Raw genomic sequence first — 27,228 nt, 5'->3', positions numbered from 1 at the left:
TTGAACCAGATTTTTTTGGAGGAGCAGCTGAGATCTCAGGGTTAGAAGTGGCCCCTTCCCTTGGGAGGTTCTAATAGTTTCCAGACACTCTGAAAAGATAGGGATTACAATTTTACAGGGTGTCTGATACATGAGCCCACTTGACAGTACGACTTCTAAGGAGAAAGTACCACAAGGCGATGCCTGCTGGCGGCCAAGAGGGACAAAGAATTAGTACTAAGCACCAAAGTTTTGAAAGTTGAAGCGAAATTTTCCTAGCTGTCCCTGAGTGAAACCAGCTGCCAGTGGAGCTACCCAAACTGAACTGACACCACATGACTAAGTAAGAGCCCAGGAGAAGTGACCAACATGGACTGAGGACTGAGTCTCATCCGGTCTCCATTTCCTGGAAGCAAATAAGCCTTCGGATGCTTAAATACCTGTATGAAGAAGGAGGCATCTCCAAGATTGAAGGATATTTGCTTTCTGGTCAGCCTTGGTTACAAAAGAAAGACTGAAGACAGAGCTCTTTCAACAACTTACTAAGCAATAAGAAGGCAAGGATATTACACCATTTGTCTGTAAGTGCTGTTGTAACTAATGCACATAGTAACTTGTGAAAAAAATGAATGAACAGTGACTTAAAATAAGATGAATGGAAATCTGTTTGTATTTCGCAGTATTTAATATTTTTCTAGGAAAATACCACTTAGTTTCAGTTGCCAGTATGTATGGTGGTGGGGTTTTGTTTTTGTTTTTGGTTCTGGAAGTTTTTTTTGTTTTTTTTTTTTTTTTTTCAGTTACTAGCACTGCAGTTTCTGTTGCATAAAAGGAAATCCAGCTCCACTTCTCTAGCAACCCTTCCCCCACCCCCACCCCCACCGCCCTCACACTATGCATTTTTTTTTCTTTCACCCTTGCTTAGCAGTTCACTTGCTCCTATTTGGGAAGTTACTTATCTTATATTAAAACTTACTTTTAACCTCTTGCATCAAAAAAGAAGAAGCCATACTGTCATGCTGGGTTATTCAACAACAATCTATTCCCCTCCACGGGATAAACTCAGCCTTCACCCCCATAGTTTATCTTCTCTGGGAGCTGGATTACTGCCTCATAAAACAGCACAACAGTACTATTATCACATAATCATTATCATTACCTCACTTGCAGCCATACAGATCCTTCTAATCCTGAACATCCTGCCTCTCTAATCTTGCTATATCTATCCTCTCCTGCTGTGAAACTGGTGGTGTGTTCCATTTTCAAAGAAGCTTAATGTAATCACAAATGAAAAAATAAAATATATTTTTTAACTAGGCTGCGTTTTATTGATACCATTGTGTTATATAGCAATTTAAAATAGCTCCATATTTCATCCAAGTAAACAAAACAAATGTGTGGGTGGCAGGGAAATTTGATCTTCAGCCTAGGTCCATGTTTTCTCCTCCAATCTTCTCTTTCTAGCTTTTGTCGTGTTATTTAGGGCAGATTCAATATGACACTTCTGTGTGGGGACTACTCAGTCAGCAAATGAATTGCCTCCACCTTGAGTGGAGTTTGGAAGAAGCACTGCCATTCTACCTAGATTTATCCAGAGGCTACAAGTCATCACTGTTTAGTTGGGCCTTTTCCGTGCCCAACTAAAGTTACAAGGGATACCCAAAGTGGGTTCCTTCCCTGATCATTTTGACAAAAAAATGAATCATTCTAACTCTGTGAGGATGACATATCCATGCCCTCCGAAGCCTAAAAGAAACAGGCACTGAACTTTAGTCCTCACAACCAGGGAAAACAAAGTTAAGAAAAACTTTATAGCACCAATAGTAAAATCAGATCATCAAAGGGTTCACATTTATTTCTTTATGTACATAGAATGTTTTTATGTATGTTTTCCTACCTAGTGTTTGTTTTTGACACTGATAACACAGAAAATTAAGAAAACAGATATATGTATCTATAGATCTATATATCTATAGATATATAGATAGATACATATAAACAGATATATAGATCTATAGATCTATACAGATCTATATATAGATCTATATATAGATCTATAGATCTATAGATATATAGATATATAGATATATAGATATATAGATATATAGATATATAGATATATAGATATATAGATACATATATCTATGGGTCTCCTGACATGGGAGATCATGACCTGAGCCATCATCAAGAGCCAGACACTCAACTGATTGAGCCACCAAGGCAACCCAAGGTCTTCTTTACCAATTGGCAGGATGCCTGGGTGGCTCAGTTGGTTCAGCATCCCACTCTTGGTTTTGGCTCAGGTCATGATCTCATGGTTTCCTGAGTTCGAGCCCCACATCCGGCACTGTGCTGACAGCATGGAACCTGCTCGGGATTCTTTCTCTCTCCCTCTCTCTCTGCCCATCCCCTGCTCACATTGTCTCGGTCTCTCTCATAAACAAACAAACAAACAAACAAACTTTATTAAAACCTGGCATTATATAAGAGAAGCAATCCAATCTCCTGACAGACGCATACTCTGTCTTACCCTCCTCCATATTATAGCACCTCTTTATGGCATATATTTATAAAAGCTACTGGATTTTAAGAAGCAAGTTCTACTCTTCTATCAGGTGTGACATGTGCAACCAGCAACAGCATCCAGTCAGATGTATAACCACTATGGTACTCATGCAATTCAATGTCAGGGAACTCCAAGAGTTGGCATGTAGCCATGAATGAGCCAAGGGACCATAAAACTTCTAGAAAATTATACCAAAATGGTGTTGACTTGGCCTTTTAATCGAATGATAATATTGCCTTTAAAATCATTAATAAAATAGAAAACAATTTTTCTTTATTCTTTTGTCTTACTGTGTAACTGAGTCATACCTATAGTAGAAACTACAAAGAAGCAGCAATGTGAGAAGGTCACAGTTTACTTCATAGAAACAGCTATAAACAATACCTGAACCAGCTAAGGGTCAGAGAGAACACAATACAGAAAAAAAAAAGAGCTCTAAGCAATGAAAGGAGAAGATACCTTTTCTCTGTTTAATACCAGGGAAGGCTATATAAACCCATCTATGGCAATAACAAGGGATTCCCCGGAAGGAATCCCCAAAGAGAACATTAGTAGCTCACATTTTCATTTGAGAAGCAACGTGATCTCTCTGAATTTTCAGAATACTCTTATTAGTTTTGTAGAGTAGCAATTAACAAACTAAATAGCTAAAGAAACATAGTTGCTAAACAGTACAGCTCCAGCAGAAAGTATTTGTATATCTAGAGGAAGAGGGAAAAAGAAACATGAAAAGGTCCTGAAGTAGGTCTGTGTTTACTGTATGTAAGGGCCAACAAGGAGGCCAGTGTAGGGTAAAATGAGCAATGGACAGGGTTAGGAGATGAAATCAGAAAGAGGGTGGAGAGATGGAGTGCATATCATTTACAGCACTATAGAAAACGAGGAAGATTCTAGATTTTGTTTTGATAACATGAAAAGCCATTGGATAGTTATGAGCACAGAAATAACATGAGAGGACTTTTAGCAAGATCAATCTGGTTATTGTGTGAGAAATTAACCATATGGGGCAAAGGTAGAAGCAGAAATTTAATGCAAGAGTCCAGGCAATATTTCTTCCTCAGAGAAATTCTCCCACCAGCTGTTCAGAGAATGAAATAAAATATTCTTCATATTTTTACAGTAAAAATAGCAACTTGAATAATGTACATTATACATTACAAATAACTGCAATCTTTTAATAAGTTTCAATACAAAGAAGGGCCTTTTTCAGTAGCGGAACATGCAGCACACCCAGCACAACAGAAGATAATACCCAAATTACAACCGAAATCCAAGATTCTAACCTAGCCACTTTCAGTTAAGGCTTCCATCGATACCCAAGTAGGAAGCTCAGTGAGGAGTACCATGGTAGTTTTGACTGTATAGTATTTGCAGTTATAAGCCAAAGAAATAGGTAAACATTATTAAAATGATTTACCCCAAAGTGCCCAATTTAGATGCCAGACAGTGCTCTCCTTTACTTTCACAAAGTTCCAAGCAGATCTCTTGTGACACTATTAAGGAGATGAGACCAGCAACATGGACTTTAGAAAACTGGAATTTGCTGTCTTGGAAGATGTCCAAACTATCCAGAGAATATATGCAGCACATCTCATAGGAAAGGCAAACTGTATAAGGGTTACTTCTTCTAAAAACGTCATCTCTTACATTTTGTGCAATATTCCTTTAAGCGTTGTCCGTCTTTATTTACCTTGGAACTTTCACCCTGTATTATGATAAAAGGAGATTAAAATTCCGGGAACTATTAACTGTTCCCAAAAGGCACTCCCATTCTCCTGTGGCAACTTAATATATTTGAAGCTGAGCCCATTTTTGATTAAACTATAGGAAGACTCTGCCAGGTCTCTACTAAAATTTATCACTCTATTTCTCTTTCCTATCATCTGAAATGTTTTTTGAAGAAAATCAAAGGTACATCTAAAATAGAACTTTATTTTTAACCTCTTTAACCACTTGAAAAGAACAGGGTTGTCAATGACGCTGATCTATGGGTGAAGGAAAGAAACCAAGGTGGTCAGGGAGGCAGCTCAAAGTTTTCACAAAGTCCTTGGTCAGCTTTCATGTACATCAAAATGAAACGTATGGCCCCTGGTGACTGAAAGCCTTCACGGGCTTGCAGCCTCTTTCTAACCTCTCTTCATGCTGTGTGGTTGCAGGGGCTCTTCCTTTCCGAGTCAGAATTCATATTCCTCCTTTGTGACAGTACGGTCTGTTCAAAGTAACCCAGATAAAATGGGGTTCCTTCTAGTTCTTATGGCAGTTTAAACTATTTTAAAATGATGTTACCCTTCTGTTTGCAATAATCTTCATTTTCCTCCACTGTGCTAAGGATATTCTGTCACCTTTTATTTTAGTCATTGTCTTTCAGGAAAAAAAAAAAAAAAACAAGTGTCAAATTTGACACTTGAAAGTATTTTTGATAAATGAGCAATTTCCAAACTCTAAGTGAAAGGCTAGTGAAAAATCTTTAAGATACACTTAAAATACCCATTAGCAGGAGAAGGACTGTACCCAGGGTTAAAAATTACGGGGAAAACAACTTGTAAGCATTACCACTTAAGAAGCTGAGTGCCTAAGGCAATGTTCCTGACCACCACACAAGTCAGCGATTTGCCTCTGGAGTCTGTTCCACACCTCTCTAATAGGCCCAGAAGCTACAGACAATTAAGTATTAGATTATGTGACTCCCACTGCTAAAAGTTAGCGGAACATTCTATGGCTTTACCGAAAGTGTGCTGCTTTTCAGCTAGGGGTGCAATTTCACCAGCTCACTCACCTGCATCTATGTGCTACTTAATCCCGGCTTCCTAGCGTTTTCCTTTAATTGGCTCAGCCATCTTCTGCCCTCAATCAGCCTGATTTTATTCTTGGGTTCCTGGTGAAGACGACTGAATCTGAAAATTGTGGTGCCAAAGTCTTACAGCAGTGTCAGACATATTTATCCATCTAAAACTTCTATATTTAGAGGTGATGTCTTTCTGTGGTTAATGAAGCCACATCTTTGCAAGTATCTAAAGTCTACACTATTCTGGGGAAATACTAGAGGAACTACTCACAACACGAGAGTTAAGGTATGGCAGCCAGCATGTCAGCATGTATGGTGGTATGGAAAACACACTGGCCAAAGAACCAAAAGACCTGACTTGGTTGCAATTTATTTGACCACGTCTTTGTAGGCAATGCCATCATTCTGTGCCTCCCTCAGTTGACTCATCTATAAACTGGGGATTAAGCCACCTACTTCAAACGGTTTTAGTCAGAGAGAAATGAAATAAGAAGTGGTAAAATGATGTGCAAATTACAAACGCTATAGAAATTGAGGGATTAGAGTATTATTGGTATTCTCAAATTCTAATTTCCTTATCATGGAGGCAGTAAATAGCTCTTAAGAACTTGATGATGTTTTTATATTAAAAAGTTAATTAAGAAGACCTTCATTAGCATGTGTAATCAAGTTCACTGTTCCAATTGGTTCACTGAAATTTCTATTGCTAAAATAACACGGAAGAAGCCACAATAATCCTGAACACATGTTAATTACACAAAGCATCAAAATGTATCAAGGAATAACCAAAAGATTTATGGCCATTGACACTACTCAACTCAGCTGTCTGCTCTTGATGATTTTCTGCCACACTGACTCAAGGATCCTATGCAACCTTCAACCATCACCTTTGATAAAAGGACACAGAAGAGCATACACTATCCACTCTTTTCTCCTAGGTCTTAACTCAAATATCACACTGCTTGGCATCATCTGAGTTCCTGACACTGAACAGTTCTAAAACTGAGTTCACTTCAATTGTCTATACTTAGAATTGCCTGTTCTTTCATCGGTGACATCATTCATCTCTCGGTCACCCAGGTTAGTACCTCATCCATTCTTTCTTCAAAATATTTCCATGAATTCTGTTCTTTTATCTGACCATTAACTCCTAGTGTACCTTTATCATCTCAAGTCTAGTAGGCTAACAGACCGATTTCCTTCCTCTTCATCTCAGAACTCCCATACCCTATTCCATAAGCAGAGGATTAATTTTCTTAGAAACCCCACTTCCAGGTATCACACAAGTAATCAATGCCCAGTGCCATGTGAAGCTTTTAAATCCCACTCTAAGTGACTGTCCTTAATTGAAGTCGCTCAAGAGTAAGATGTTTCCAAGCTTTAATAAAGTGCAGTTAGACTATGTCAGTAATATGTAACTAGATATCTCCAAATCAGTAAGAAATACTTAACATGGCGCTAAAAATAACTGCTAATCATGGCTTCTACAAATATGACTTATGTGTACAAGATGTAAGTGACTGTTTCACAGGGACTCATAGCAGTCAGTTGCCCTGGAGATCCCCAGGAGCAGCATAAACTGAGACGGCCAGCCTGTCAGAGATGTGGGATCAACATGTGCCAGCGAAAGAAGCAAAGGAAATACCTGCTAGAGTCTTAAGTGAGTCAAGATTAGGGTGACCAACTATTCCAGTATGCACAGGACTAAGAGGTTCCCAGGACATGAGACTTTCACCTTTAAAACTGGAGGAATCTCAGGCAAACTGGGATAAGCTGGTCACCCTGGTTAAGACCATGGTGAGGTACACACCAAGGGGAAGGAGAAGCACAAAGCACAATCAGTCAAGTCAGGGAAGTCAAAGCCAAGGGGCAGGGAGCCAAGGTTACAGCACAAAGGCCTAGGACCACTTACATGGACCACATTTGGCCATACCTTCCTATCTCAAATGTTTTACCTTCCCAGCTCACAGCTGCACATGAGGAATCTTAATTCAGTCAAGTGTGTGAACTGCCATCTGACACTACATGGGGTTCCAAGTCTGTGTGTTCACTTCATCTGTTTGGTTCATTCCAGGACAAAATTCCAAGTGCATCCAAAGTGCACACAGAAAATTTGATTTTATAAGCCACAAACCCAGGTATGTATACAATGTAACCATCTCAATTTCCCTTAAACTAAACTAAATTTCTACTTTAAATCCCTAATTCCAGTTAATGGCAGACAACTTAATCGAGTCACTTCAAGTAAATGCAATCAAATTAGTGATTACTCAGTTATTTCTAATTTAAAGTCTGTCAACTTGGAATGAGACAGCCAGATCTTCTCTTCTTTAAGATCCTCTGACCCTTCTAGGGTTTCTGGGTTTGGAGGGTAAGACCTAGACCTTTTCTCAAACTTTAGCAAGACAAAGAATCACTTGGAGGGCCTGTTGATTACAGATCTCTGGGAACGGCCCCACAGTTTCAGATTCAGTATGTCTGGGGTGGGATGCTCAAGAATTTGCATTTCTAACAAGCTCCTAGGTGATGCTGCTGCGGTTGGTCTCAGGGACCATACTTCGAGAGCTACTGGCATATATTCAGAGGTCTTCTGGGTGATTCCAGCTCCTCGTTAGTTTTCTTCCATTCTCTGAATTATCTCCCTGGAGCTTTGGATCACTCCATGTGACAAGAAAACAAATGCCAATGAGGGCGGAATGAATGCCTTATAGGTCTAGACTTGGGGATAGGTCAAATAGTGTAACAAAAAGAAACATGGTGTTATAGGAGCACTTTAACTAGTATCTCAAAAATTATCATTTTGCTACATCTGTAAGTGTTATATTGTCAGCACTGTGCATATAGCTGCCCTCAGATATATCCTACAGCTTGTTAAATGTTAGTGTAGAATGAAGGAAAATGACTTCACCAGAGTCTAAAAACTTCTAAGTCAGGCTTTACCTCTTAATAGCTATGTGTCCTTGGTTAAGTTTTTTTTAAATTTACCAGCTCTGTTTTCTCGACTATTAAGTAAGACTGATTCTATCTTCCCTACCATGGTGATCTCACAGAATATTTGCAAGACTCAAAGGTAATGTTTGAAAACATGCTTTGAAAATAATTAATGGTTATATTTAAGGTGAAATATCTGTTATCATCCACATAACTTCTCAGTCTAAATAGTTAACTCTATAAAAATTAGATATATATGGCAAAACTATAGATATATATATATATATATACATTATACATATATAATATGTATAATATATATTTTTCATAAATATGAATACAATAAATATATATCATATATTACATTATAGTATATATAACATAATATATAATGACTATATATGTAATACACACATATACAATTTTTAAAAAATATTTTTAATGTCTATTTATTTTTGAAAGACAGAGAGACAGAGCACATGCAGAAGGGCAGAGAGAAAGGGAGACACAGAATCCAAAGCAGTCTCCAAGCTCCCAGCTTTCAGCACCGAGCCCCATATGGGACTCGAACCCACAAACCGTGAGATCATGACCTGAGCCGAAGTCAGATGCTTAACCGAATGAGCCAGCCAGGCACGCCTACACACATACAATTTTAACATTCGCCAATATTACCAATACTATCAGGCACTTACTAGTTAAACTCATGGGCAGTAGGGAACTGGAACAAATTGTGTACATGTCTTCCCAACTCCTCATTTAATGACATTAAGTTGGTGGCTTAAAATCAACAAATGCTACAAATTAGGACTTGTGTGTGGCCTGTTTATTTTCAGAGAGCTAGTTGTTAAACACTTACCAGCATAGCACTGCTTTAAAGGACATACTGGGCCTTTGAGAGGTACATTTCCAGTGTCCGTTTTGATAAAGCAATAAGCATGTATTTTTCTTTTCCCTTTTATACCACATAAAAAAGTTACAATTTGGGGGAAAAAAAGCATGTTAAAATACATACAAATATGTTTTACCAAATTCTTAACCTGCAGCAGTGATTTTCAGTCTAAAGTGGGACAAGAATCATCTGGGTATTTGTTTACAATGCACATTTGAGAGGCGCCTGGGTGGCTTGGTCAGTTAAGCTTCCAGCTCTTGATTTCGGCTCAGGTCATGACGTCCCGGTTGGTGGGATCAAGCCCTATGTCAGGCTCCATGCTGAGAGCGCAGAGCCTGCTTGGGATTCTCTCTTTCTCCCTCTCTGTCTGCCCCTGCCCTCACTTACACGCTCACTATCTCTCTCAAAATAAATGAAAAAACTTTAAAAATGAAATAAAATAGGGGCGCCTGGGTAGCTCAGTTGGGTAAGCCTCCAGCTTGGTCTAGTTATGATCTTAAGGTTTGTGGATTCGAGCCCAGCATCAGGCTCTGTGCCTGGAGCCTGCTTTGAATTCTGTGCTTCCCTTGCTCTCTGTCCCTCCCCCACTCACACTCTGTCTCTCTCTCAAAAACAAATAAACATTTAATGGGGCACCCAGGTAGCTCAGCTGGTTGAGCATCCGACTTTGGCTCAGGTCATGATCTCACAGTTCGTGAGTTCGAGCCCCGTGTCAGGCTCTGTGCTGACAGCTCAGAGCCTAGAGCCTGCTTCGGATTCTGTGTCTCCCTCTCTCTCTGCCCCACCCCCACTCATGCTCTGTCTCTTTCTGTCTTAAAAATAAATAAAACATTTAAAACATTTTTAAAAATAAATAAACATTTAAAAAAAATGAAATAAAAAAAATGCCAATTTCAGAGCCTTCCCCCCTCAGTAATGTGAACAGTATGTCTGAAAAAGGAACCCGAAGTTCTGGGGGTATCCCAAATCAGTGGTCCTGCAACAACATGTAGATCTATGGATAAAACCCCACATTCTGGCTTTCAAAGCCATCTACCACCTTGTCACAAAATTCCTTGTCCTCATTTCCCTAGTGCATGCCTGTCCTGAATTGAAAAGGTACTATCACTCTCCTACAACACAATCTTTGGAATTTTGCTTTACCTATTTACCAAGTTTCCTACAATTGAAAGCTCTCCAATGTGAACCCTGAGTTGACAAGATAAAAACAGATTTCATAGCCTTTTATACTAGCAAACTTAGCAACTGTTTCAAGGGCACATGCTGGCAATGAGTCAGGACCAATTGAAATCTTTCATAAAGTGGCAGGAAAGGGGTCAAGAGAGAAGGATGAAGGTCTCTGCATGCATCATTCCCCCACACACTACAGAATAATGCTGAGCATTTTGCCTAAGCAATTTTACTTTAGTCACAAAATCTTACTATATAAAAATAACTTGTTTTATAAATTAGCTGTCAAATCCTTGGAGAAGCCAACCATGAACAATTTGTTGTTGGTTATATTTCCATTATTGTCACCATTTAATCCATAGTTTAGTGATTAATGGTTTTCTAAGAAAACTTGTTTGAAGTATAAAGAATGAAATCCGTTAAACCAAGTATGACCCGACAAGATTCATTTGTCTTGAGGGTCTCATCAGTACTGAAGCTGTCATGACATAATTAATGGTCTAAAAGATGAAACAGGACTTCTGTTCTGTCATGTCTCCTCTATTTAAGTCTTTAAAAATGAAAAATAATGAGTAAAGGTGTAAAACAAACTGTTTGATATGCCAAGAGGCAAAATAATCCCATTAAAATAATTAGAATTTCATCACATATTATTAGATACTGCTGTTTCATTGGAGAAAAAGCTCAGTCTGGGATGATCCTCTGATATATGTGGGCATCATTTATAACACTGCCATTAGGAAGGATATACTTTCTGAAACTTGATAAGAAGCCTCCAGACATGCTTCTCTCAGAATTAAAAGGCTGCTTTGGGCAACAATCCTTCAAAAGTTCTCAACTACTGAAAAAAATTTATTGTTTCTTTAGTTTAATTAAGAGCCTCCCACATATCTGAAAGAAGAGTAGAGAACTCAAAACTGAATCTATACTATGGGTCTATGATCATAGAAATTATATGTGCAAATAAACCAGGCTAGAAAAGGCAACAGAAAATGATAATAGTTGATTTGTTCAGAGATAGGAGATTGGGCATTAAATTTTCCACTGTGCAACAAATATAAATTAAGAATGCTAACAATAACTCAACCTGACTCTACAGCTCACTGGGTCAACAATCTGTGCCCCTGCATGGCTAACCATTATTTTAATCCAATCTGATTTAATGCAACATACTATTTTTGAGCACCAACTATGAGAAAGGGATTTTGCTAACAGCATGAAGAGAGACTCAAGAATTCACTAGAATCCATGCCATCAGGGACCTTGAAATCTAGTGGGGAATAAAAACATGAATGTAAATGACTATGATAAAAAAGTAAAATATGGAGTGATCTGGAAAACACTAGGGAAGAAGTGCTTAGCAAATAGGGAGATTGGTGAAGATTTTACAGAAAAGATAGACATACAGAGAAGCCTAAAATTTCCCTAAGATGTGGAAGCTTGCAACAGTAGTTGAAAAGTGATCAGAGGAAGTATTAGAGACTATAGTAACAGGGGGAGAAATAATGAAGAGAGAGTAAAATCATACTGTGTACTAACTGTACCACAACCCTGGAGTCTTGGCTTTATAACCTCTTAGCGGCATGTTTGGCAAATAGCAGGCACTCAACATGTTTTGGTGGAAGGCAGTCAAGCCCCAGAGTAACTAGGAGGAATAATACTCCAACTAGGACAGCCATGCACGTGTAAGATTCTACTTAGAAGATAACTAGTGTTTTAAATGTGAAAGTGCAGTCTAAGTCTCAATTTATATGAATTTAAATGTCATATCTCATAATTATGATAAGCAAGCGGCACAAATTACAAACTTGCTCATTATTTTGTATTTAATGGAAATTAACTTGTTCTCATTTTGCTATTATAAAAATGTTATCTAATTTATCAATGTGTATCTTTCTATGTGTTTATATATGATTTTACATGTTGCCATCAGTTTTGATAAGGGAATAAAAGTATTTCCTTGAACACCTAAAGGATAAGAAAAACTCAGAGAATATTACATTCATGTCAAATAGTACTTCAATTCACACCTATAAGTAATAGTTCAATTAACAAATACCTTTGGAAGAGGGTACCTAAATCAAAACCAATAGAGTGAAAAATACTGTATTTCCTTCTGCATCCACTTCTCCCATTCTCTAGCTTCTAATTCATACACAGAGGCTCTGGGTCCTAAACTACCATGTACCTATCGAAAACTGAAGAATCACTACTCTTATCATCCCATTTTAACCAGTACCCATTCACACTGAAATTAACTCAAAATGTCCTGATTTTTAAAGGTCTTTAATTGGAAAAAATTCTTTATTCCTAATAAGGAAAGGCATTTTCTCATTCTGAAGGATGCCTGAATACTTAGACTGTCTACTAAGCCTACTTTTGGCTGATTCTTAAGTGGTCCTAAACACTAGCTTATACGGGGAGAGGGGCACAGCTTGTAGGGGATACAGTTTGATCTTCATAAAGTAAGGAGAAATTCAGATGCCATTTGCCTATTACCCAATGCATCAGTGCAGTGAAAAACCTTACACAACTGAACATAGCAGCCCTACTTGAAGCACAACCCACTTTAATTCTTGTGGGGTGACTTGGGGAGGGAGGCACAGAGCACATCTCCATCAGTCACAATGGCTCCTTGCTCTTCTGGGACCCTGGCTAAGGAGGTCGGAAACTTTGGAGAATAGAAGAGTATATGTTACATCTGAAGTGAGCCTACATCACCCCAGCAAAGGGCTGTCTGCCACCAGGTCCCTTCCCTCTTCTCTTGTTCCCAATGGATTTTCCTTTACAGAGTATAAACCAAGCCCCAGCCTTCATCTCCTTTAACCTTAACTGCTGAAGCTTTTGCTCAAGACTAAGATATTTTTAATGCTATTTAAAATTTCTGTCCTGCACTCTTTCTTATCTGGAATGCTTCCTTCTGCTTCCCAGATTATTTCTGCTTGAGGTTATGAGGTGTCTAACAAATAACCGTGTTGTTGGAAGGCACTGATTTCATCAATGGAGCTATTAACTGCACACAGTAAAAATGTTGATGACTATAGCCCTTTTGATTCAACTTTTAAAACCACTTCTAAGAGTTTTGTTTATTTACGGTCTTTACTTATGTTCAAGAGAAAATTTGAGATGGCTTGAAACACAAAAGACCAAAACTCATTAACAATGCTTACAAAACTAATGTCAAATAATAAAGAAGAAATAAATACGAAAACCCAGACTGCAGAACCCCTTTTGGGCATAACACTTAACTGTGGTTGCTCAAAAAACCTATTGGGTCATTGAGAGTGATAAACACTATTCTGGTGCTATGATCAAAGAGGAATTTATTGCCTAAGTCTTTCTGTATAATTTACCAGGCAACATAATGAATAAGGTCTTTAACGGCAGTTTTCATAAACCATGCAAAGACATCTTGCAGGATAAGCTTCATGGGCATGCAACCCATGCAGCTGTACAGCACCCCAAGACTGGAAGAGCCCCACATTTGGTTTCATGTTCTGCTGTTGCTGTCTTGAAATTCTCAACTTTTTTAACAAGGGGTCTCATATTTTCATTGTACACTGACTGGGCACTGAAAATTACATAGCCCATCTTGACATCTTTCACACAGCTATCAACCCCTAAAGTTCTTGTTTGAGGGTATTTCTCCTTTGGCAATTTAAGTACAGCATTTGTGGAACTGATTCTATATTTTTCTGAGTATTAAAAATAAATCACATGGATATATGAAGACCCCCCCCCCAGCAAACTCCCAAACTTAAGTCTTATAAATACTAAACATAAGCAATAGAATCATTTTATGTGGGGGAGGGGGGGGAGAAAAAAGTCATTATTTCTCCTTTCATATGTTAAGCTCAAGACACTTGTCAACAGAAATAATGTATTTACTGTGATGTTTTTTAGATATAGTAAGATGTCTTAGCTGTAAAATCTGTAAATAGACTTCTCATTTAAAATCAATCACCCAAGTATAACTTCATCAAATTAAAAATTGTTTTCTCTGAATTGTGCCTTCCATTATTTTCCCTTGATCTTACTGTCTCAGGAAATACATTTTTAATGTGTTCATAGAGAAGTAAAATATCCTCAGGTGGCATTTTGTATTTTACTATGCCTTCAGATCTGTTCTAATTACTGCTTCCTACCAGGAATGGACTCTTAGCCTGTTCTTTATGAATTTTTGTGTATAGTTGAAAGCCATCTTTCCCATATACAACACATCAGGTAAAACGAAACTTGGAAGCTCCTGTTCATATGACTGATGAAAACTGCTTCTGCCATAATAGCACATTAAGTCCAGCACCAGAACTGCTGCTGGAAGGTACTCAACGGTACCCATGATCCCAGCATCCCTCCATTCCAGTTTAAACCACCACAGTCTTCCAAGCACAGAGACCTGTGTGCCTGAGGCTTAGAATCTAGGGGGCAGTACATGCAATGGCATCACCACTTCACCACATACACGTGACATGGTGAAATGATAAAGGAAAGGACCAGGGATGGATTCAAGGACGTGACATTCAAACTTATTGAAAAATATTTAGTTTTATTATCAATTCAGAATGTGATTTAATAGGTGCAGGTCTATGCATGAAGCTAGAGATGGATTTACTGTGAATTAATGAAGCTTAATTAAGCTCAGGGCTCTTTACTTGCACAGTCACCTTTCAACACTTTTCACTCATGTTGTTATTTGTAATTTTGTATCCCTTTTCTTAAAAAGGACCCCGAAACTTTTAAGATCCACAACCCACAAAACTTGGGTCCTCCTCTGCATGGGTCATACTGACTTTTGGCTCTCCCCAGAGTTCTTCTCAAGAATGACAGGCTCACACAACTAGATGCAGTTAGTTAGCATTAATTCCATTTTACTAACTCATGGACTTACAACAGGACTAGTTTAGTAGGCAACAAACTTGATCCTATTTAGCCTGATTTTCTCAGACTACATTCTCCTCCTGAACTCAAAGTCTTAGTGATAGTTCCAGCCTTCCTTCTAGAAAAAGCATAAAGATAAGAGCTGGAGGGCACATGCATTTTCATATCTATCCCAGAACTAAACAGACACAGAGGGTCAAAAAAGAAGGTGCGTTAAGAAGGAAGAGGTCATCAGACTGCAGCTCCTTTTTTGAACCAGAACTTCTCACTTCTTGGTCCCACCCCACAGCCTGCTTGAGCTTTCTAGACAACCTCGCTGGAGGGAAGGAAATATAATTTGCCTTTTTTTCTCTAGAAGTATTTCCTTCTAATGTCACGGGTTTCCTTTATAGCTGTGACAGAGAACATCAGGATTGTTGTATGGGTGAAACTGTATTTTAGGGGATGTGATGTTACCAGATGGTTTTTAATCAAAGAAGTTTTACACCTATCACAAGAATGCAATTTTAAGCTTCATATTCATAAGTTCATCTGTTTTATTTAACAATGAATTTGTCCATAAATTACAATGAAAGTACTTATAAAGATAATTGTTCTTTGTAAAAATCACTCGGAAACAATAAAAATCACAAAATCAGAATAGAAACAGTGAAATCTTTGAGTATTAAGCAGCCACCTTTATTCTATGAAAGTATATGTGACTAAAGGTGGGTGTAAAGGTGTTTGCAATTCCTTTTCCACCAAACATTAACATTTCTACCAGATAAAGCATGGTGATTAGGAACTGCAAGCTAAAGAGATTCAATTCACATGGTGCCACTTCTAGCAAAATTTATTTTGATTTATTCTGGATAGAAATGCAAATAAATCTTTTGAGCACATATAGACTAAAGAAGATTGCTATGAGACTTAAATATAATTATTATATCACAAGAGAAAGTGAATAAAATGTATTAGCACAGTGGCTCAGAAAAAGAGACATTCAAAGCATATAATTCATCCAGTAAGCACTAACAGGTCACACTGTTTCATATCAAGAATGCAAACAAAAGTTCTTGAAATATTAGGAAAAATTCTTTGGAAGCTATTATAACATTACACAAAAGTTGTAAAAGTAATAATATGATAATATTTCTAATAAAAGAAAAATGACAGCAGGCAGCAGGCTGCATTGTTAGTTGATGCTGAGGGACCTTCAGCTGGGTAGTACAAGATTATCTTTGCAAAGAACTTTCTCACACAGATTTAGAAGTTTATCAGTCTAAATAGTCTTTAGAAGATACAGTCCCAGACTTTTTTTTGTGCCTAAGAACAAAGTTGATACAAATTATTATCTTTTGAAATGGTGCAGCCTTTACATAGTTGTATGTTGACAGCATCTAAGAAAAACTGGTTATACAATGCATTTGGGTATGACTACGTATTTGTAGCATGTTCACTTTCAGTGAAAATGTGTCTTCTCAAAAATAAATTTTCCTGTGTTCTCCCATATACCAGAACACCTGTAAGATATCAACAGTATCTTATAGTAAACAGTGAATTTTTACATGTTCTTTCAAAAAACTTTTAAGTCACTGAAATGATTAGATTCACCAGAAAACTAAAGAAAATATTTAAGAGTATTAAAAAGTTTCTATCCGAAGGTAAGAAGTCTAAATTTGCAGCTGCCCCAGCTTAACACAAATTTATTGATCAATATTTCAAATATAAGGTATTCATCACAGCTTTACATGTATGCACTCAAGTAACCTTCTAAATATCTTTACTTGAATATCTTGCCCTCCAAGGGCAAAAGGCACAAAATTAGACTAATCTATGCATTCCCAACCTTAAACCTCCTTCCCTAACAGGTCTCTCCTTCTGTCCAGTTTTGCTTCCCTCCAAATTACAACCAGAATGATACTCATGATACACAAATCTGATTGTGTTATTGCTCTGCTTAAAACTTTCACTATGTGTCCAACTGCCCTTCATTCACCTGAATATGGTTCACAACATTCTCTGAGATTTGCTCGCAGCTCACATACCTGCAGCATTGCTCTCCACTCTTGGTCTCATAGTCTAGGCTGTGACTGACCATGCCAAATTGTTCTTAATTCTATAGACGTTATCAATACAAGTCTGTCATCCTGACCCCAAAATCTTTCCTCAGTCCTACACGCGACTCCTGCAGCTTAAACCTCACTATCACTGACGCCCAAAACTAGCTTATGATCCCATAGCATTCCATACTTCCTTTCTCATAAACCCTAGCTTACCACACACTATTATTATTCAGAGGGGGAATGCTCTTTCCCACTTTTGAAGTTTCTCTCACGTGGGAGGAACACTACCTACTAGTGTGACACCCTTAGTCTTCCCCAAAAGGAGTGACTATGCCATGGTGAATTTTAAAAGGGAAACACAGTGTCTTTCTCCCGGGAAAAAAGAACCATTCTGTCCAGAGAGAGCATGTGCTTTGCTTCTCAATGCTATTAATGTCACAGGGGCCAGATGCTTCTCTTCAGAGGAGCATGTAGTTGCCCAGCCCTCCCAGAACATTATGAGTGTATTTCTCATAGTATGAGAAGGGGTTTAGTATCAGAAAGCCCACTTGGCCCTTGATACAAGCTACTTAGTCTAATACTATCTGTATCAGTATAAACATGTTAATTTTGTTTCCCATCCACCGTACTCTTTTCTTTCATTTCTCACTTTGCTCAGAAATCATATAGGAACAAGGAGTGATTTCTCTTGGGAACACTCAATCCCCCAGATCATAATACCTATGTACTGTTTTTGGTAAGTCTATAAGATCTGAAAGATGGGGAAGAGATGTCTGGTTTACCGTTACAGTCCCTGTAATCTAGCAAGTGCCTCGCCAAGAGCAGGTGCTCCGAAATTGTTGCTTATTAAATAAACAAGTAAGTACTTAGATGCCATCCTGCCATCTTATCCGCTATTCAGGCACAACTACTACCTCCAGTTAGGTTGTAGCTACTCTTAAAATATTTCTTACTTTCAAATTCCATCTAACATGTTTTCTATCTAATGAATTTTAGACTCTTGACATCAATCTTTTTAAAATACACTTTAAAAAATTTTATTAATAGCACTCTATTGAAATAAATCCTAAATTGGAAACATATGAGCTAGCACATTAGGAATTCACTAATTTGCAGATCATTTTTATCCATTAGTTCACTGCAGAAAAATCACACATTTAAAAAACAGTTCAAACAGCAATTTCACCAGCATCTTAGCCTTAAACTTCACATACTCTAAATTTATCTTATCCAGGAACATACAATAAAATGTAGGCCTGTATGGTTAAATATAGTTCAAGGTAGTTAAAAAAGAGGCATGTTGGTATTTTGGAAAGTAGATTAATGGGTTAAAGAATTGTATTACGAGTCAAATTAGGGTAGATTAATAATTATATTTTGAGAGTTTCTAAAACTCTCATCTTTAATTTTAACATTTTTATTGAGCATAAGACATCTATTAATATTCTAAATGTGTTTGCTAATAAACTTTATAATATTATTATTTTATGTTTAAATATATTATTTTAAAAGGACTGATACATTGCTGAATATGATTTCATATTTAAAATCAAGGGACAAGTTTTCCCTTTGATAAAACAAATCTATTATTTTTTAATGAAACTTATCAGAAAAATATAAATCACATAATAGAATTATAATCTGTCGAGAATGTTTCTTCTTGTAAAGTATCTGTTATTTTAAGTGAAGACTGCCTGCATAAACTAATTTGTGGCAACTTCATTTTTATTCATTCAATTATATTTAAAAGTCCATGTATATGCATGAATACATAATTAAACGTTCTTGTAAGATTTGTCTCTAGACTTGAAGGAAAAAATATATATGTTCTCAAACTTTGAGAATTAGGATGCTACTGCATAAAACATAATGAAGGATTATATGTCAATATCCTTTTGTATTTGTGACAAAAGGGAAAACATTCCAAAAAGAATTGTAAAGGAAGATCTAAGTTGTACAGGACAGGAACAAAATGTGCAATAAGCAGAAGTCTTTGGCATGTATTTTTAAACAGGAGGTTTTGAAAACTCCAAATTTAGCTTCATAAAAAGAGGTAGTGCAAGTGTGAAGCATGTGGTCATTTTGGCATACTCTGTGTATAACTTCTCTCTTTACCTATATAAGGATATAATAAAGCTTCAGAAATGTGCAAAGCAGAAATCCTCCAGTTCTGTTTATTCACTTTCAGTCAGGTAGTAAAATATCCTAATGTTCCATGAAGAAATCTCCAAAATGCACTACTAAAATAGCCTGCTAAAGAGAAATCAACAACTTCTTTATTTAGATACCGAACAGTTTAAAGGAAAAGACTGGTGGGGCTTTTTGTTTTTTGTTTTTTAAGCCAACTATATCTGCAAGGATCTGTCAGCTTTACTAAATGTTCCTTGTCTTTATTTTGTTGCATGGTTTTCATACTGTCATGCCCCTTCCTTCCTTTTCAATCCCCCATATTCTCCAACTTCCTTTCAAGCCTTTTGGGGGGAAAGTGTCTCAATACCCTTAATCTTTTCCCATTTCATCCCCTCTTCATGATCCTTTCTCCCTTTTCTGACTCCTTCTGGCCTTCTTTCGCTATAATAATTACTTTATATTATACTTACATAGCCTCATATTTCTTTTACAAGTTCAATTTCTAAAACATTCTCCATTCACTTCTTCTTCTATAATCCTTGGCCACACTGTAAAGAAAATGTAAACTAAGGCCTCCTTTCCCTTGGTTATCTAAGACAGAGCAGCAATGTAAGGAATAGAAAAGAGTTTCTGCACGTGATGTGTGTGTGTGATGTTCCTGTGGCCCTCAATCTCGAGGGAATACCAAACTCTTCCCATAACCTACATGTATGGCAAAAGGATCGACAACTGGGGAAAAAAATCAAACTTGTTTGGATAGAACGATTTGTGCTGACAATTTAAATGTGAAATTCTGCCTATTTCAATGGTGCTACATGACTCTCAGTTCAGTTTTGAAAAACTTTGTTTTCTAAAATCGTTATGGTTTCAAATATAATTTAAAAAAATTTTTAATGTTTTTTATTCATTTTTGAGAGACAGACACAGAGCGTGAGTGGGGGAGGGCAGAGAGAGGAAGACACAGAATCTGAAGCAGGCCCCAGGCTCTGAGCTGTAAGCACAGAGCCGGGCGCAGGACTCAAACCCATGGACCGTGAGTTCCTGACCTGAGCCGAAGTCGGACGTTTACCCGACTGAGCCACCCAGGCACCCCTCAAATATAATTTTAAATGGTTTTCCAGAATCCATATCAACTAATACCTATGAGCGTATGAATGAAACTGGATTTTCAGATAGTAATAGTTCATTAAAAAGAAGATTTGGCCACCAACAAACTGAAACCATTCCTTCTTTTCTGACAATGGTATACAAAAAGAGGATATGAACTAACATAATAATCATAAAATGGAAATCAACATGGTAAATATCAATGACAAGTAGCATATACCACTGCCAAAATGGCACGCAGTTATAAATTTGAATAACCAACACAATCAAGATTTAACCTAGGGATGTACCTAAATAAAAATGTCTGAGACCTAAATGAAGTTAACTGTACAACAACTAAAAAGGCTAATTAAAAGATGTACTATTTTCCTGATAGGATGATTAATACTGTAAAGATGTTAATAGGGCAATTGCAAACTATTTTGAAGAGAGATTTTATAAACCTAATTTAACATATTGACTCTCAAAGAAAAAGTATGTAAAAAGAGCTAAGGGGAGTTTTAAAGAGAAAAAATAAAGTAGAGTAATTTAAACAGTATGATACTAATAGAGAAATTACAGGTGATAATAAAAAAGTCTACAAAGAGACACATGTGTATATACATTTAGTGTAAGATTAAAATAAAATTAAACAGTTCTATTGCTCCTCACACTGTTAAAATGAAGAATTCCACAGGATTTATTATATATAAAAATTTATTTTAAAAAAAAAAAGTAGAAACAATAGAGGAGGCTTTGTTATTTGTTTGCATCAGAAATCTTGCGGTTTGGGAGGTATATGCCTATATTGAATTGTGGTGCTATCATTTAAAACTACAAACCTTGGATAAGTTGTTTATTCACCATCTATAAAAAAAAAAGGATTAATAGTATCTTATTCATTGGGTTGTTATGAGGATTGAATGACCGCATGCTCATAAAGTGTTTAGGTGTCTAACAAACTTTACTTGTGGTTTTTATGCTTAGCATAGAAACAAAAGCCAGAAAACATAAGAAAAAAGAATGACATATGTGAGTATATCAAATTTTTAAGGTTTTGTGCAACAAATATCGCAGTAAAGGCGAAATTCAAAGTATGTAATGATTTACAATATGTATCGAGGATATATTAAAAAGCTCTTAATTCATTTGAAAAATAAGCACCTTAAGAAAAATGTGGCAAATATCACAAGCAAACTGCTCCCCAAGAGAAATACAAAGGCCCCACAAACATAGGACATTTCTTTCAACCTCACTAATAATCAAAGAAATATTTTTTTTTCTTTTCTGATTAGCAAAAATTGATTATTCACAGTACTGTAAAAGAGTAAGGTCAAATAACTTTCTCATGCAATATTGATGAGATAATAAACTGGTAAAACCTTTTGGGGAGCAGTTTATGAAGGTATATGGAAATTTAAAGATGCATTACCTTTCCCTAACAGTTCTACTGTATGAACATAGCCTAAGGAAATAGAGAAGTACAAAAACAAACAAAACAGATATTTTTCACACTGTTATTAAAATAGCAAAACAAGTTAACAACCCACGAGGTAAATCTGTAATTACTAATGCAGAAATAGATCAATAGGTCAATATTCAGTAAGAAAAGACAAATTAAAGAATAGCGTATGCAAGGCACATGGGTGGCTCAGTCAGTTAAGCATCTGACTTCAGCCCAGTTCACAATCTTGTGGTTTGTGAGTTCGAACCCCGGGGGGGGGGGGGGGGGGGGGGGGGGGGGGAAGGGGGAGGCTCTGTGCTGTCTGACAGCTCAGAGCCTGGAGCCCACTTCAGATTCTGTCTCCCTCGCTCTCTGCCCCTCCCCCACTCACACACTCTCTCTGTCTCTGTCTCTTTCTCAAAAATAAATAAACATTTTTAAAAATTAAAAAAAAATAGCATATGCAGTATGAATCAGTCCTATTTCAAACACATGTAGTGGCAATATAGGTTTGTAATTGCAAAGAAAAGTTCTGGAAGAATATATTTTAAACTGTAATCAGCGGTCATTTCAGTGGGATAAGATTATAAGAAGCTTTCACTTTTTAATTTATACTGTAAAGTATAGTTTGGATACTTTCTTACATTTGAGAATTCCTTTCATAAGGAAAAAAAGAGACCTTTCCATTTTGGAAAAAATAAGAGATTAAGAAACTCCTAATAATTACTCTGCTAGTTTCAGATTCTCACATAATTCTAACAGCTACCTGACTTTTTAAAACATTTTTTGCTTAGGTTCAATAAGGTCCTTGTCAAGAATTAATATATACCTAAGTGTTAACTTCCTCTTTAAAAGAACTGCAATTAAAAGAGATACTTACAATAGAATTCACAAGCATGTTTCTCAGAGTTTAACTTGCAAGTAACATCTCCATTAGTACTTGAAACCAAGAATTATAACCCATAGCAGGCAGAGCATTTAAAGAAATTTTAATAATAAGAAGGTGTCCAATTTAATTTGACTTTCAAAATGTTTTTTACACTTCAGAAACTAAGAACTTCCCTACAGCCTATAAAACTTGTGCTATGCATCATAATTTTTAGGAGGAGAAAAAGTAATTTCTTCTCATTAATGGTAAACAAATTCGTTTCTTTCAGAAGCTAGAGTTATACGGAAAATTCATAATTAGTATAGTAGAAACAAGATATTCTTTTTCATCATTGAAGAGTATTAGAATCTTCTGGAGATCAAGTATTTTACATTTTCCGTGGTTTTGAACAGTTTTACTAAAGCAAGCTCTAACTATATTTAAATATGGAAGGCCACCACCCAATTTAGTGAACAATTTCACTTCCTCAGGAAGCAGAGGAACAGCCATATGACTGGATATTATACCCCTGAGAAAGAATTAAACTGGATTCCTGCAAGAGAGACTAACTTCCCTATCTATCTCTCTATGGCATAAAAAAATGAACATTACTGTTCTTAGTTTAGAACTCATTCCTCCTGCCAAAAATTGTGCATCCCCCAGATTCTCTTAGGAAGCATCATGTTATACAGCAGAGCATTCTACACCAACACTCACCAGATGTCTAATTTTGAGAAAGTTTAGTGTACATATCTGTAAAATGGGAAAACATCACCTGCTTTACAAGGATGTGTGAATATTAAATGGGATGCTGAGGCTAATATTAATGCAAAATACAAAAAAAGGGGGCTCAAAATATGCTCAGAAGCCAGGATAACTAATAGTGAGCAGCCCAGAAAAGAAAAATGTGAAACAATAGAGTAAATGTAATTGTATAATTATAGTTACATGATTTTAAAAGCATGCATTTTCTTGGCCTACTTGAAAAATAAGGTGCTAAGATAAAAACAACAACAACAAGAACAACAAAGGAAAGCCACACAAAGGTAAATAACCATTAACCAACCACCTCACATTTAAAAAAAAAAAATTAATGTTTATTTATTTCTGAGAGAGAGGGAGAGAGAGAGAGGGTGAGCAGGGCAGGGGCAGAGAGAGAGACATACAATCTGAAGCAGGTTCTAGGCTGCGAGCTGTCAGCACAGAGCCCCACATGGAGCTCAAACTCATGAACCAAGCCAATCATGACCTGAGCCAAAGTCAGATGTTTAAATAACTGAGCCACCCAGGCACCCCTAACCACCTCACATTTTAATTTCCCTTTTTTTTATAACAATAAATTCATAAAGGAACAAGAACACACCACTAGAAGTTCTTGAGCAAGAGAGAAGTGATAGATGCAGTGTTTGGACTGAACACCTCATTGCTGGGTTATCAAATTGACTTTCAGCATGCATCTTCATATCTGGATTGTGACAGGGGCACTGCATCACTTCTAGATGAAAGACTCTCAAACCTGAGAATCATGACTTCTCTCCTGCTCCAGGAGCTTCAAGTGATGATCTAGTATCTGCTTAATTTCTTCTGCCTGATAATCAAGGTTCTCGGTATTCGGATTACACTTTCCCTATTCATACTGAATCTCAAATACAGATTCTCTAGGCAAGGTTATGTCATTTTACTCCCAGCAAAATACCAGGTGGATGCCAGTCTGTGCGGGTGTTCATACCACCTCCAGATTTAGAACACTGCCTCTCCCTTAGTCTTGTGCAAGCCAATCCACTCTTCAAATCCACTTCAAGATCCAACCCTCCCCCAACAAAATCATGAATGTGTATGTATTATACATTTAGAGCCAGTTCCACAGAATCTATCACATCTATTCGTTTCCTTTTTATGTTCCTATTATTTGTCTATGACTTGTTTTGCCTGGCATGGTCACTTTGGAATAGAAAGTCATGGCTAATATTATTCTATTTTGAATCCTTTAGAAAACTTTTATAAGTATAGTAACAGCAAATTTCTTCACTGGTGCAAAAAAACAAGTATTTGCCCATGCCTCCCCCCTCCCCCATCCATCACATACATTCTTTTTTAAAAAATATAATTTATTGTCAAATTGGCTTACATACAACACCCAGTGCTCACCCCAACAAGTGCCCTCCTCAATGCCCATCACCCATTTCCCCCTCCCGCCCCCCCTTATCCACCCTCAGTTTGTTCTCTGTATTTAAGAGTCTCTTGTGGTTTGCCTCCCTCCCTCCCTGTTTGTAACTATTTTTTCCCCTTCTCTTCCCCCATGGTCTTCTGTTAAATTTCTCAAGATCCACATACAACATCACATACATTCTTGATCAAAATTATGGCATAAATTTAATATTCACCTGAAAATCCCTGAATTTTCCATTTTGTTTAGGTCTTGTGAAAATATCACTTTCCAAGAAGATTATACATTTCTGTAGTTATTCTTGTTGCTTCATCCATGTACCATGCATGCCAGGCATTATGTGTATAGCATATAATTTTGAAAACAATGCAGGAAAGGAGGCTTTTTGCTTCTTTTATTTTATACAGGTAAGAAAATGGAAATGAAAAGGGCCAACACCACAAAGCAAGTAAGGAACAGATTTGCCTGTCAAAAAGCCCTTCAGACTCCCAAGGTCTCCCTGCTATACTCTGCTTCTGCCTCGTCAGAAAACGTGTGCTCATGTTCCACCGCAGCTTACTGTCTCAGCCTCTTAATGACATTTGAAGTTTAAGATCAATTATTATCAAAAGGAAAATTTTTTGAGATCCAGAAAACTGTCCAGGAGGTTAATTTTTTTGTACGTCACTGTGAACACCAGTGATCCGAAAGTGCTGGGCAGGAAGACTTTTCAAGTAAAAACAGCCATGAGAATGCTGAGAGTGCCTTTCCTTTTTCTTTCTTTTCTTTTCTTTCCTTTTTTTTTTTTTTTAAAGACTAGACAACTCTCAATTATGCTTTTATCCCTGGACAAATGTTCCTTAACACTCACCAAATTTTGGCAGATGGCTGACAACAAAAGTAAAAAAAATGTATCTTTTCTTACTTTTAACCGATTATTCTAGCAAATGTTCAAACAATAAAATATAAGCAAGCGATACTTTAGTAGCCATCAAACTAAGTGATCAGTACCTTGAAAGTGCTTCAGTCATTTAATTATTTCCCAACATTTTCAAGCTCACTGCAGAACAGTCCCACTGTGTAGCCCTAAAGGAAAAGTCCAATAAAATACATTTTCAAAGAAAACCATAATATTTTTTAATGAGAATTACTTGCACCTTTAAAAGTAATTACAAGAAAGATATACTCTTAAACATCAAGAAAAAGAATACGCAGATTCAGAGATAAGGCTGTCAGAGTAATTCTCCTACCTTATTAGTAGTCCAAAAGTAATAATTAAAACTACAGTTAGATACCATGTTCCCTATAAGGCCCTTTTATTTTTCAAATATACTACGTAGTATTGATAAGCATAAAAGAAGCCAGACTTTTTTTTTATTATGTCAAGAGGAGCATAACTTTAATACAAATTTCCAGAGAATATTTTGGCAGTATATGTATAAAGCCTTCAAATGTTTATATGCCTCATCCCAGCAATGACATCTTTAGGAATTTATGGTACAATATTAGAGGCAAAAAAATTAATAAACAACTTACATTAGTCAAATACCCAAAATGACCTAATTAAAAGCAATATTAGTAGATTGGTAGAAATAAATTATGGCATGCTCACAGAATGGATGTCAACCAAGCAAATAAAAATCCTATTTTAGAACACTATTTCATAACATGACAATTGTTTGTGATGTGCCATTATGTGAGAAAAGGTTAAAAACAACATATATTCTAATTTGTTTTTTGCAAATGCTCAAGGTCATATCTGCATTGAGAGGGGAAAAATATAAACCACTGGAAGATCCACTATGTGTGGATGGTAGGCTGAAGACAATTTTTATAACCTGAGATATGTGTGTTGACTAAACTCAATGACCCCCGCCTCTGGCATTCACTTCCTTGTGCTGTCAACTCCCACACTGTATCAAGGTTGGTAAGGTGGGATCAAGGAGAAGGGACCTTATGTCACTTCTAAGGATAGTTCATAAAAGATATTAGAGCTTCTATCTTACTCTCTGGGATCACTCACTCTGGGGAAAGCAATCAGCTCTGTGGAGAGGTCTACATGGCAAGGAACTGAGACCTTCTGCCAACAGCCAGAGAGGAAATGAGGACTGTAACCAATAGCCATGTGAGTGAACCATCTTGGAAATGGATCCTCCAGCTTTGTTCAAGCCTTCAGATGACAACAGCACTCACCAACAGCTTGACTGCAACTTCCTAAAACACTGAGCCAGTAAAGCCCAGATAAGCCACTCCCAGATTTTTGACTCTCAGAAACTGTGAGAAAATAAATATTTTAAGGCTATGATTG

The 27,228-nt window shown here is 36.9% G+C and overlaps 1 protein-coding gene and 1 long non-coding RNA gene across 5 annotated transcripts in view; one reads left to right on the top strand and one right to left on the bottom strand.

The window, feature by feature from the left end:
- HDAC9 (histone deacetylase 9) overlaps window positions 1-27,228 on the bottom strand; it is a 957,815-nt gene that overhangs the window by 776,542 nt on the left and 154,045 nt on the right. The gene's annotated exons all lie outside the window — the stretch shown is intronic.
- LOC122208551 lies at window positions 4,243-27,158 on the top strand. 2 transcript variants are annotated; one of them, XR_006197270.1, is made up of 5 exons: window positions 4,243-4,456; window positions 6,269-6,410; window positions 7,405-7,468; window positions 8,319-8,400; window positions 25,349-27,158. It is a non-coding gene; the product is annotated as an uncharacterized LOC122208551 (long non-coding RNA). The 2 variants fall into 2 exon arrangements; XR_006197273.1 differs by lacking the exon at window positions 8,319-8,400 and having other exon boundaries at window positions 25,349-27,157.

Source organism: Panthera leo, chromosome A2 (genome assembly GCF_018350215.1).
Source record: "Panthera leo isolate Ple1 chromosome A2, P.leo_Ple1_pat1.1, whole genome shotgun sequence".
NCBI classification, from domain to species: Eukaryota; Metazoa; Chordata; class Mammalia; order Carnivora; family Felidae; genus Panthera; species Panthera leo.
Note: the sequence above shows the minus strand (reverse complement) of the source record. Positions and strands in the feature narration are given on the sequence as shown.